A 13,086-nucleotide genomic window follows, 5' to 3' on the forward strand; every position below is an offset into this window, starting at 1 on the left:
AAAGGATTCAAAATTAAGTGGTTTTGTGATCTGACAGTTTGAATAAGCTTGCAGGAAAGTCCTAAGTGTACTTAGGCAAAAGTCTTAGCTACAGTTAGGCAGGGGGAAAATCCTTGGGGGTGCTAACCCTAGGTCATAGGGGGTGGTAACCCTATACAGAAAGTCTTAGCGAGTCGAGAGCTTTAGGAAAAAGTCCTAGGGGGTGGTAACCCTAGGTGGAAAGTCCTGGTGTTGCGAACCAGGTGGAAGACTGGACGGGTCGGGGAGCGGGCGTCCAACAGAAAGTCTGGAAGCATCGAGCGTCGAGCAAAAGTCCAGTCAATCTAGAGGAGCATGCTGACAACAAGTAAATCTCCTGAGTTGAGTAGGTGAGGACGCATTCCCCACAGAGGGAACAGTAAGCGTCGGGTCGACCTAGGGTTTCCGGTCGGAAATCCGAAGTCTGACTACTGGTGCATAGGTTTCATTATAATCTAGCTCTTCTACTTGACTGAACCCCTTTTCCACTAGTCTAGCTTTATTTCTAACTATTTCACCTTTATTATCTAGTTTATTTCTAAAGTCCCAATTAGTATCAATTATAGATTTATTTGTGGGTTTAGGCACTTGTTCGCAGACTTGGTTTCTTTCAAATTGAACTAGTTCCTCTTGCATCACAATTATCCAATCTGGGCCAGGTAGGACTTCTTCTATAGTTTTAGTTTCATATTTAGAAATAAGAGCTATTTGACTTAGGTTTCTATAAGATGATCGAGTTTGAATTCCTAGAGTTGGATTGTCATGCCCCAGGTAGTCCCTGCCAGAAGAAATTTTGACAATATCTCCCCTGTATGGTTGACAATATGAGACTTTACTACAAGCCCTCAGGGCCACACAAACCTCGTCCAACACGGCCGGAACAATAACAATAAACATAAATCAACAACCATACAATATATACATATATATCAGCCTCCGGCTATCAACACAATACGAAAACCATAAACAAACATCCAACTTACCTCTTCTACCGTCCGGGCAGGCACATAGCAGAACATATCGAATAAATCCCGTCGACAAACAAAAAAGACTAAACAAAATCCATGGTGCAAAACCAATAGAAGTCTGAAACATAGACTAGATAGTATAATAGGAAAAACAAAAGACTAAATGAAAATCCTTGCGATCTGGAGGGGGGCTAGCGACTGGAACTCCTGACGGCTTCAACCTGAAATAATATAAATCAACGGGGTGAGTCAACGCCTCAGCGGGTACCGGCTGACATGCATAGTAAAATATAACAACTAGTAAAAAAATATGAGTACAACCTCTTGGATATATATATATATATAAAGGAACAATGCAAAACTGAAATAAAGGGGGGAAACTATACTAACCAGGACCTGGGTATAAGGTAAACAAGGTCGTCAGACCGAGGAGTATCATGGTCCTGTATGCATGGCAATCATATGCATCCACTAAATATGCAGTAAATAAAGTGCAGCAAACACAAGCAATAAATTCAATCATGCATATGATGCCAATGACATGGTCACCCTTGACGCCAGTCAGCCATCTCATACACGATGGTGAGACCGAGTGGGTAGGGCTATGACAGTCATGCACTCTGCCATCACTGCTCCTGATGAGTGACCGAGTGGACGGGATGCTGTCGGAGTACACCTATCCTCCTACCCCAAATCATAAGTGGGGGAGCTCAATGCTTTAATCTCCCTGAGACAATCCAGAGGAGGGATCCCTGACATGCTACTACGCTGCATCACACTACCCATGAGTGGACCAGCGGAGCACTGACAGAGAAAACTACCACACACCCTGCCTGATATACCATTAACCCATGAGTGGTTGTGTGTGCAGATCTATGTAACTGACGATGAGCTCAACAATAATGGCGCTACCAATCGCACAGCATGTAATCATGCAAGATGGTGCATGACACTAAGCATGCAAATCCTGACCATATCTACCTCCATAAAACATGTATCAAAAATAAATGGATCAAATAAATATATCTAGGTACACGGGTCATATATGATAACTAACTAGTCAGGTATATCATAAGGCATGGTATGCCACTACCTCTATAACATAAATAATAAATAGGCCATGTATGCAAACACAAGTAGGTAACAAACAAAGTATGCTCAGGAAACAAATAGTGACATACCAATTCAGATATATACATAATTATTACTACTTGTTAAAAATCTAGTAAGCATATCAACATGACATATCAAAAAAGATAAATCAGGGTACCCGCCTCCAATGTAGATCGAGCTAATCAACCTCTATGTCGAAGTGCTCGTCCCGAATCCGAATCCTATAATAAATCATACGGTTTAGCTAAGTTTTATTATAACAAGATAGCTAAACCAAAATCCTTATCTACCAAGAACCCTAATTCATTCATTAATCTCGATTAATTAAATAAATCAAATCTAACCCGAAGCTTAGATTAAATCCAACATTTTTACCTCAATTAATACCACTCAATGGTCATACTAACATCAATTATTCGGATTAAACCTAACGAACAAGATGAATAGCATCTAACTATGTAACCCTTTTCATACTAACATCAATGCATTTACCTCAATCCAAAAACTCACCCAAATCCATATACCCGACTGTTGAGTCACTGCCGGAGACGCGTGCTGTGGGGATATAGTGGTCGGGACTAGGAGATGCTGCTGCGAAAACAAACGGTGACAGATACCACTGTGATCAGCCAACAACTCAACCCAACATCCACAATTAGCCAAATCATCACTGAAATGCACTATGATCTGCAACTCAACTAACCTCAAATTTTGATGGCTCGTGGAAAACAACGGACAGAGTGAGATGTCGAAGTTGGCTGCTCACAACAAAAGGGCAGCGTCAACTGTAGATCGGCCACCGTCATCTAGATCAATAGTGGGTGTCGACGAGTTATCCCTCAAAGGATACTTAGTGGCGATCAGGCGTCGACCAAGGTAGTCGACGGCAGCACCGAGGGAAGGGAGGTCCGGTAAATCAAATCTAGGGCTCGGATTCCCCTATTCTTTCACGAAGGCCAGCCCGCGCAGAGCCGACGGCTTAGGGATAAGGGGACTGGATGGATCTGGAGAAACCGGTGGAGAATAGGGGAAAAGCTTGTCCGGCGGTGGTTTGTTCGACACCGGTGAAATTGGAATCGAGGTTGACACCACAACGTTGCCCGCTGACTCCCACGAGAAGGCGACGATGAACCAACGTTAGCGACCGGAGTTGGGCAACTACTTCTCACGGTTGGTGAGTCGAGATCGCAATGGAGGGGGTGGTGGCTGGTTCGGGAAGAAGGAAAAGCTCAAGAGAAGAAGAGTTGGTTCTCTCTTGGCTACTGTTTATGTGCGAGGGAGAAAGCGAGAAAGAGGCATGCCGTCGGGTGGAGAAGTCGAAGAGATCGGGGAAGGAAACGGCGAGGGGTTGGCATGCAGAGAGGGGAAGTCGGGCTCGGGTCCGAAAACGACAATGATAAAGAAAAAAAAGGAAAAAGAAAAAGAAAATTAAAAATTTTCCTCATTTAAATGGGATAACCTAAACAGGCTTTCCCCATGGTCCAATATTTATCCCCGTAACTTATACCATACGGTCTCCGAAAATTTTCAAAAAATTTCAAAAAATTTCGTTATGGTTATTCGTCCTTTTTCAGTATTTTACACGGATCACCCAAAATTTGATCCAATGAGTGATTAGATCTTATCCTTGATGATCTTAGGTTTGGGTCAATAATTTGTTCTTATGATTCACTTGTTCTATGTTTAATTTTACTATCTTCTTCATCATCTATCTTTCTTGTATTCTAATTATTATTTTCATTGATTAAATTAAGTGGGTTATTTTCTTCATCAAAAATTACATTGGTTGTTTCTTCAACTTTTTAGGATATCCTTGTTATAAACTCTATAGGCTTTATTAGTTGTGGAGTAACCTAAAAAGATACTAGTTGAAGATTTTGATATAAATTTGCCTAAATAATTCTTAGTATTTAATATATGTACTTTACATCCAAAACTTTTAGATAATGTAGATTGGGTATTTTATTGTAATATATTTTATAGGGGATTTTTTGTAAAATTTATTAATTAATATTTTATTTTAAATATAACATGTTGTATTTATTGCTTTCGCCCAAAATTGGTTACTTAAGTTATATTCATATAGCATGGTTTTAGCGGCTTCTTGTAATGTTCTATTTTTCTATTCTACTAGACGATTCTGTTGGGGTGTTCTAGAACATGAAAATTCATGATTATATCCATTAGTGTGATAAAATTCGGTAAAATTATGATTTTCAAATTCCCCCCATGATCACTTGTAATTCTTTTAATTTTAGTATCTTTTTCATTTTCTATTAATTTGCAAAAATTGTTAAAGATTTCAAAAGTTTCATCTTTAGTTTTTAGAAATTTTACCCAAGTAAATCTTGAGTAATCATCAATTATGAGTAAGCAGTATTGGTTTATACTTAGTGACTTGGCTCCGTGTGAATCAAATAGGTCTAAGTGTAAGAGCTCAAGTATCGAGTTGGTTCAACTTAGGTTTGTTGGATTGTAGGTTGACTTAATTTGTTTACCTTGCTGACAAGCATTATAGATTGTATTTTCAAAAAATTTTAATTTAGTTAGACCTCTAACTAAGCCATTTTGATTCATTTTTGAAATGAGTCTGATGTGAGTGTGATCCAGTCTTCCGTACCACAACTTGATTTTCTCTTGTTGTGTCAAAAGATACTTTAGTGAAGAGGTTGGTAGGTCAATTGTGTAAATATTATTTTTCCTAATTTCTTTAAGTGTAATTTAAGAGTTTTTAACATTTTTAATTAAACATTTAAAGTTAGAAATAGTAACTATATATCTAGAATCACATAGTTGACTTATGCTAAGTAAGTTAAAATTAAATTTATCGACTAATAATACTTTTCGAATATGAAATTAGAACTTAGTTCAATATTACATGTTCTGATTATCTTAAATTTTTTAGCATTGCCAAATGCAACTGATCTTATATTTTGAGATTTAGTTTGGTGAACTTCAATTGGTCTCCAGTTATGTTTCAAGCATCAACTATCAAATATCCGTTGGTCCAAATTATTATATTCCCACCAATAAAGTATTTGATTTGGATCCAATTTTGACAGATTATAAGATAGATTATTTGAATTCAACCTCTTAATTTTCTATTTCACCCAGTTTAGGTGGTCAATCATGTTATACCTAGGAGTGATTGTGAGACGGTTAATTGAGTTTATCTTAAGTTTAGTTAGATTAATTAGATTTAAGTTTTAAATTTGATTTTATTAATTAGATTTAAGTTTAATTTGATTTGATTTAATTAGTTGATTTTAATTTGATTTGATTTAGGTTGATTTTAATTTGATTTGAGTTGATTTGAGTTAAATTTGATTTACATTAGATTTAAGTTAAATTTGATTTAAGTTAGATTTTTAATTTAGATTTAATTTAAGTTAGATTAAATTTATGTTATATTTAATTTATATTTGATTTTACTAATTTTTACTTTAATCTAAATCTATCTCACCCTTTTTTATATTATCAATCAAGGAATTTTATGAGTTTTGTGAGATAGTTAATTTTAATCTTCAATTTAGATTATCAATCTAAAGATTGATTTACATTTGAGTTAGATTAAGGTTTAACAGTTAGTCAATTAAATATTTATTTCAATAATTAGCTTTCAGACTGTGGTGAGGTACTAGACCTTCTTGGATATAGGAACAACAATCATTTTTAAGCAAAGCCTTTTAAAGAAATTAAATATTTAATTTTCTTTCTGAGAATTCCTTGGTCTAACTGAACAAGTGTTGATCAAACCTAAGTTCTTATCTATCCTAATCTCTAAGCATGTATATGGAAAGCAGTAAATCAAACATCAAACAAATTTATTTAATAATAAAGATGGTCTTTCTATTGACTCCCCCTGTATCATAGTCTTGTTACGGTCTATCAAGATAGTGAATTTGATCCTTGGGGATCCAATACTGATCAAATCCAACTTAATTAACCAAGTTAGATTGGGGGACCTATGCTTGGATCATTTTTCTATTTGTTTGAATAACAAGAGACAGATAAGATTTGAATTTATGTTTAGCCTTATACCTAAGTCTAGATCAATTATATACGGCTCTTTGTTTTTCAAGAATCAGATCAAGATTCTTAGAACCCAAGTGAACTGTTCCAATGTGTCCTTCAGTTTCTTGGCTTGACTTTTAATGCCAGAATTTTCTTCCTCAAATTGTTGGACTTGAGTTGAAGTTCCATCTTGAACAGACTTGGTCAAAGAGCTTGGTTTAGTGACTTTCTTGAGGGCTTTGACCTCCTCTTGGAGTGACTTGACTCAGAGGTTGGATTTAGCTAACTTTCTAGAAAAGTAGGAAATTAAATTGTGCGAGCTAATTAATGAAATACTTACATTGGATTGGGAGCCTTCTGAATTGGATACGTATCTGTGGCTTCACTCAGATTCAACTTTTGATTCTATCTCAAACTTGGATTCAATGACTTCTTTTCAAGCCAAAAATGCGAGGAAGCTCGTCTGCTCAAGATTTTTATCGGAGTCTTCCGATGATGATTCATCCCATGTTGCTTGTAACGCCTTCTTCTTTCATTGCTTCTTCATTTCCTTCTAGTTTGGACAGTTTGCCTTGATATGTTCCTTCTTGTTATAGCTGTAGCAGGTGACTTCAGACTTCATTTTTATGTTTGGTATTGGTTGCATCATCTTTGACTGGATCACCTTCTTGATCTCGCATTTTGTAAAACTCTTCTTTTTCTTGTACAATTTTCGTACAAGGTTGACGAGGTCAGTGATGATCTCATCATTGTCTTCTAATTCTAATTCATCTTTGAATTCGGGTTCAGTTAGGTTCTTGATTTTTAGTTCCCGTGCTCTGCTTGTACTTATGATCAAAGTAATACCTTTCTCAATCGGTAGTGCATTAGTCTATTCATGAAGTTCAAATTCCAAAAATAGCTCATATAATTTAATTACTGAAAGATCCTTAGATACTTTATTAGCATCTACCATGGATACCCACAGAATATTTCTTGAGAAGGCATTAAGTGCATACCTGATAATGTCGCGATTTTCCATTTTCTGTCCGATCACGTGGATGCCATTGAGTGGATCTTAAATTTGGGCATGTAGTTGACTTGCCAATTCACCATCCTGCATTTTAATATTATACAATTTATTAAGAATTAAATCTCTCTTACTTATCTTAATGTCAAATATGCCCTCGTGCAACTCGATTAGCTTTTGTCATAACTCCTTGGCGTTGTTGAAGGGGTCAACCCGATTCAACTCTTCTTTGGTTAATCCACATTAGAGGGTCTAGGTTGCTTTAGCGTCAGCCTTGATTTTTTTCATCAGACTTGGGTCCCAGTTTTCGCAAGATATTGGTTTTCCAGTACCATCGAGTGGAAGTATGAAGCTGGTTTGGATGATAATCCACATTTTGACTTACATTTTGAGGTGATACTCTATTAGGCTCTTTTAGTAGCCAAAATCCTTGCCGAAGAATAATGGTAGGCGTGCAATATTGTAGCCTTCTTAGTATGCCATTTAAAAATCTTGCATACAATAAAATAAAGAAATTTATCCCAAGACTTGGTCTTGGATTAACAGTGCGATATAATGAAAAGAAAAAGAAAAAAAATAACTTGAGTGGTTTGCACCAACTTTGAGAAAAGACTTCAATTGAAAAAAAAATGATCAGAAGGGGTGATCGTACCTATTCCAATCGACTCCAAAAAAATTAAAAAACACTACCATTAAAAAATCACTTGAATGGTGGCTACACTGATTCAAAGCAGCCCCATTCTGTTATCAATTGTAGGAGCGAGAAGTGCTAGAGGAGGGGTGAATAGCACTCGTGGCTTTTTTATAATTTTTTAAAAATACAAAATAAAACACAGCAGAAAATAAGTAAAAGAAAGAAAAAGAATACACAGGAGCACAAGTAATTTTACTTGGCTTGGAGCATATGACGACTCCTACTCCAAGGCTCACACTCGTTGAGTGTTTACTTTGGGCAATTCACTATCAATTCAGAATAGTACAAATATGAGTATAATAGATTTATAACTTAAGTACTACAGTTAAAAATATACCGACGACTTCTAAAGATCTGGAAGGTCGTGCTTTCCATCGTTAGAGTAGAGTTCGGGTGTCGTAGAGGTTATCGGAGTTACACGCAAAAGCTAGAGATGCTTGAAATGAGTGTACTCGAAGTTGCTAGTCGAACCCCTTTTTATAGCCAAGTTGGATGAGATCCAAATCCACTGATCTCTGGATCAATGTTTGACTCATCGTTGATCGATCGATTGATCCAACCCTTCAAATGACCGAACCTTTTGAATCTGCCCAACTTCCCGTCCATATGCTACTACTTCAGATAAAGTCTTCATTCGGTCGACCAATCCTACCATTCAGTCAACCAATCCATCAATGATCCCCAACTTATATGATCCAATCAACTCACAGATTATATTATTCACCTTTCGGTCGACTGAACCTCCTTATTTGGTCGGTCGATCCCTCGGTCAAAACTCCATCATGAGCTAAAATTTGATCCTTTTGTTTGGGGGTTCGGTCAACTAAGCCTTACGTTTGGTCGACCGAACAAGGCAAAAATCTGATCTTGTAAAATGTTAGTCTTCCTACAAAATAGAGTTTGAATAATAGGCAAACAATATATAAGAAGTAACTTTGACAGCCTCCGAACTGTCCAGTTCTAATTTTCGAATTTCTTAGAAATCCTAGGTCAAACCAACATCTACTATTCCCTCTTCGGGGTACATGTCCTCACCTACTCCTCTCAAGAGAGATTACCTATTGCCAAACCGGTCCTCCGGACCATTTAGACTTTTTCTTAGCATCCAAGACATTAGGACTTTTCGTTGGACGTCCGCTCCCCGAGTCATCCAGTCTTCCACCTGATATCCATGACCCTTAGTATTTTTACCTAGCATCCTCGACTCTAGGATTTGACCCACATTCTCGACTCGTCAAGACTTTGCCCAGTCCCTTAGACCAGGACTTTGTTATCTAACTGTAGCTAGGACTTTTTCTATGCCTAAAATCACTTAGGACTTTCCTGCGCACTCAGTTTAACTTGTTAGAATAACAATAACACTTAACTTAGAACTCTTTTCCATTATCAAAACTCAGGTTCGATCGTCTAGTGCTCCCTGCACCAACAACTATAAGATGAGAAAGACATATTAAAATAGTCAAAGCAGTACTATCTCAAGCTTCCCAAATCAAAGAAGCTTTGTTTAAATTAGTAGAAATAAATGAAGATAACAAATTAAGTAAAGGTGTTGAAACTTTAGCTTTTGGTGAGCTTTCAAGTTTTGAATTTATATTAAGTCTTATTATTTATCATGATATTTTGCATAAAATTAACTTAGTTAGCATAAAATTATAGTCAAAGGTTTTGCATCTTAATGCTATTGTAAAACAATTGTCTGGCCTTGTTTATTTTTTTTTAAATATAGAGAAAATGGTTTTGCTTCTGTTATGATTGATGCAAAAAAATTAGCATCTAATATGAAAATTGAGCCTGTATTTCCTATAAAACATAAAATTTATAAAAAGAGAATTTTAATGAGATTGCTAACATTGAAAGGGAAAATCAATCACTAAAAAAAATCTTTTTGAATAGATTATTGTATTTTAGTGGTTGAATTGCATCACAGCTCGGAGACATACTTGTTTGATAGAATGGACATTACCCCTTGTGACAATGTTTGATACAACAGGATACAGCTCACATGGCTGGTGCAAACACAACAAAACAAGATAATAAATGCACAACCCACAAGGTTTGTCACGCCCCGAGGGAGTCCCTGTCCGAAGAAATTTCGGCAGCACCTCCCCTGTACGGGTGACAATCCGAAGCAATTCTACATACAAAATATATATCAGCCACAAGCGGCTGGAATATACACACAACCACGCAGTTTATATCATCAGCCCACTCGGCTGGAACAAAAACCAAAAACACAGCGGAAAAAGACAACACATACAACCCAAAACGAAAACTGCTAGCCGGCTAGGCTTACACAATAAACAAAGGAACATTTCCAGAAACAAAACCGGAACACAGAACCAAAAACTCATATATCATATACCATGATAAAATAGCAAAAAAAACAGCGACATGTCTTCTGATGTGACGCGGGGACCAGCAAACAGGATGCTCCAAGCGACACCATAAATAACCTGGTACCTGAAAAAGATAGTGTCCACGGGGGTGAGTTCAACAACTCAGCGAATACCAATAGACATGCCTAGTAAGATATATCTAACAGCAATAAACATGGAATACAACTTCCGAATAATATATAGGAAATATATAAAACTGAAAAGTAACCAAGGAAGCTATACTCACCAGGAACTCCTATCCTGAACTAAAGGGTCATCAAACCGATACGCAGTATGTCTCCTGTATGCATGTCAAACAAATGCATCCACCAAAATGCAGCATATAAGTGCAGCAAACACAAGCAAATAAATGCAATCAATGCATGTGATGACCATGCACTCTAACATCACTGCTCCTGAACAGTGACCGAGTGGACGGAATGCTGTCGGAGTACTCCTGTCCTCTGACCTCAAATCATAAATGGGGGAGCTCAATGCTCTCATCTCCCGGTACACGATGACGGGGAGGTATCTCTGCCGGCTACGACGCTGAGTCACCCGACCAACGGAACCAAACAAAGTCCACCGTGTGCCGGCTACCACGCTGCTACACTAAATGCCAGCGGAGCCAAACAGAGCGGAACTATCTGCCGGCTACCACGCTGAGTCACCAGACCAACGGAGCCAAACAGCAGAACCGCCACACACTTGCTTGATAAACCACTAATCCATGAGTGGTGGTGTGTGCAGTACATGTAACTGGCGATGGGCTCAACCATAGTGGAGCCGACAATCACACAGCATGTAATCAAGATGCATGACACTAAGCATAGCAAAACTGATCAACATAACCATATCCATATATATAAAATGAGTACTGTAAAATCGATGGTCACATACCAAGATCTAGAGTACACAGGTCAGATAGAATATCAAAAACCTATGTCCTGAACATAATAAGTATGGAATATCCTGATCAGCATAGAAAAATCCATATATACATAATATGGGTACCACAGTATCAGTAGGTCAAATCCACGGATCTAGGGTATACAGGTCCTCTATAGTATAACAACCTAGATCCTAAACATATCCCCCTTCCATAGCATATGTACCAACAATATGCACAGATCAAAGCCACAAGGTCTAGGTACACGAATCATATATGATATACCAATAGAAATACACAATCCAGGCATGACATAAAAATCTAAGTATCAGATAATTTGGATACACATGCCAGAAACAAAAATCCAGAGCCTAATCCTAACCTCAGTAAAGCATGGTATGTCACTCTAGAAACTAAGATACTCATGGCAATAAGATACTCATGGCAACAAATCACGAGATATAAGCACGGATACATCACAGGCGACAAACCTAACATGCTATGGATATCAAACAGTGACATACCAAAGGCAAACATGTTCATTGCTTGTAGTTATAAAATACTATGCATATCCAAATAACAATATCATAAAAGATAAGTCAAGATGTACCCGCCTCCAATGTAGATCGTGTTGTATGTCCTCTAATCAGAGCTCTTGTCTCAAATCAAAACCCTGAAATAAATATACAATCAACACTTAGGTTTATCGTAGATCGGATAATGCAAGCCGAAACCTCAATAAATCCAATCTTATGACCTCACCCTTTTCTTCCAAAACTCATCCAACACCTGATAATCATTTTCTGTTAACATAATCCACCTTAACAATTCCTCAAATAAATGATTACTAATGAATCTAAATCTGTAACTAAACTCTAGTTAAATCCACAACTGGAAATGAAATCAAATCTCCAATCTCAACAGATTAATAAATTCAAAATCAATTAAAGATTATCAACTAGATGTCTAATCGGATTCAGTTCCTTACCCAAACAAACATCCAACTTCCTTCTTCCCAACCTTGCTAGTTGATCCACATCACACAACCCTGCAGAAAAGAACCTTACTGTTGGAATTAAACGAATCAAGAACAAGACCAAGCAATGGAGTTTACGGATCAAACATCAACCCAACTCACCTTGCCGTTACCTTACTTAAACCCCTTACTCTGAAGAGGAGATGGAGCCGAGGTCACAAGAGGGGTTGGTGGCACTTGGAAGAAGCGAAGAGAACGACTACCGGCACTAGTGCAGAGAGGAACAACACCATCGCTCCAATTTAGAGGCTCGAGGAGGAAGGAGGAAAAAGGAGGGAGTCGCGGTCGGTCGGCTAGGGCTCACAGACAGCGGCGCTCAGCCTCATCTTGTCACCGTAATCTCGGCTCGGGCAGAGAGAAGAGCGGCTGTGAAGACGACTAGGGCACCGGTGCTAGGCAGAGGGACGAGCTGGGCCGACAGTGGCTCGGGGAATTCGGTGGTCGGCGCTCTAAGAAGAGAAGGGAGGTCAGCCGATCGAAAGGAGTCGGTGTCGGTGCACAAGGGTTTCGGCCGGCCGTTGTCGCTAGAGCAGTGGAAGGAAACTTTGCCCGGCGACCAGCGCTAAGGCTCACCACAGAGGAAGCAGCCGGCGGTTTGTGCGCGAGGAGAGAAGAAACGCCGTCTGTGCGGAGAAGGAAATCGCCGAGTGAGGCTAGGGTTCACGGCAGGGAGAGAATAAATAAAATAAAGAAAACAAAAATAAAAGGAAAAGAAAAACTAAACTTTTCCTCACTTAAACGGGGCAGCCTAAACTGGCTTTCCCCGGGCCCCGTTTTCATCCCAGTTAATTTTTTTCGTACGAGTTTCGAAAAATTCCTGAAAAATTTCTAAAAATTCCGGAAAATTCCCTTATTAATATTTCTCTATTTTATCGGTATTTTACATTCTCCCCCACTAATAAAAATTTGGTCCCCAAATTTCGTTATCTACCATCAGCAAGTACTAACAACAGGTAAAGCGTATATATGT

General features: G+C 38.1%; 2 long non-coding RNA genes across 6 annotated transcripts; both read right to left on the reverse strand.

The window, feature by feature from the left end:
• Positions 1 to 899: 899 nt before the first annotated feature.
• Positions 900 to 3,459, reverse strand: LOC122006533. Of its 2 annotated transcripts, none has more exons than XR_006118712.1 (3): positions 2,803 to 3,459; positions 2,610 to 2,690; positions 900 to 1,207 (listed from the first exon to the last, which is right to left on the reverse strand). It is a non-coding gene; the product is annotated as an uncharacterized LOC122006533 (long non-coding RNA). The 2 variants fall into 2 exon arrangements; XR_006118714.1 differs by lacking the exon at positions 900 to 1,207 and adding an exon at positions 2,286 to 2,320.
• An 8,234-nt stretch (positions 3,460 to 11,693) lies between these two features.
• LOC122006543 lies at positions 11,694 to 12,249 on the reverse strand. 4 transcript variants are annotated; one of them, XR_006118722.1, is made up of 4 exons: positions 12,219 to 12,243; positions 12,069 to 12,128; positions 11,838 to 11,869; positions 11,694 to 11,753 (listed from the first exon to the last, which is right to left on the reverse strand). It is a non-coding gene; the product is annotated as an uncharacterized LOC122006543 (long non-coding RNA). The 4 variants fall into 4 exon arrangements; XR_006118715.1 differs by having other exon boundaries at positions 11,708 to 11,753; positions 11,838 to 11,883; XR_006118723.1 differs by lacking the exon at positions 11,838 to 11,869 and having other exon boundaries at positions 11,695 to 11,753; positions 12,219 to 12,249.
• Between the last annotated feature and the right edge of the window lie 837 nt (positions 12,250 to 13,086).

The sequence above is a fragment of the Zingiber officinale genome, chromosome 1A (assembly GCF_018446385.1).
Source record: "Zingiber officinale cultivar Zhangliang chromosome 1A, Zo_v1.1, whole genome shotgun sequence".
NCBI lineage: Eukaryota > Viridiplantae > Streptophyta > Magnoliopsida > Zingiberales > Zingiberaceae > Zingiber > Zingiber officinale.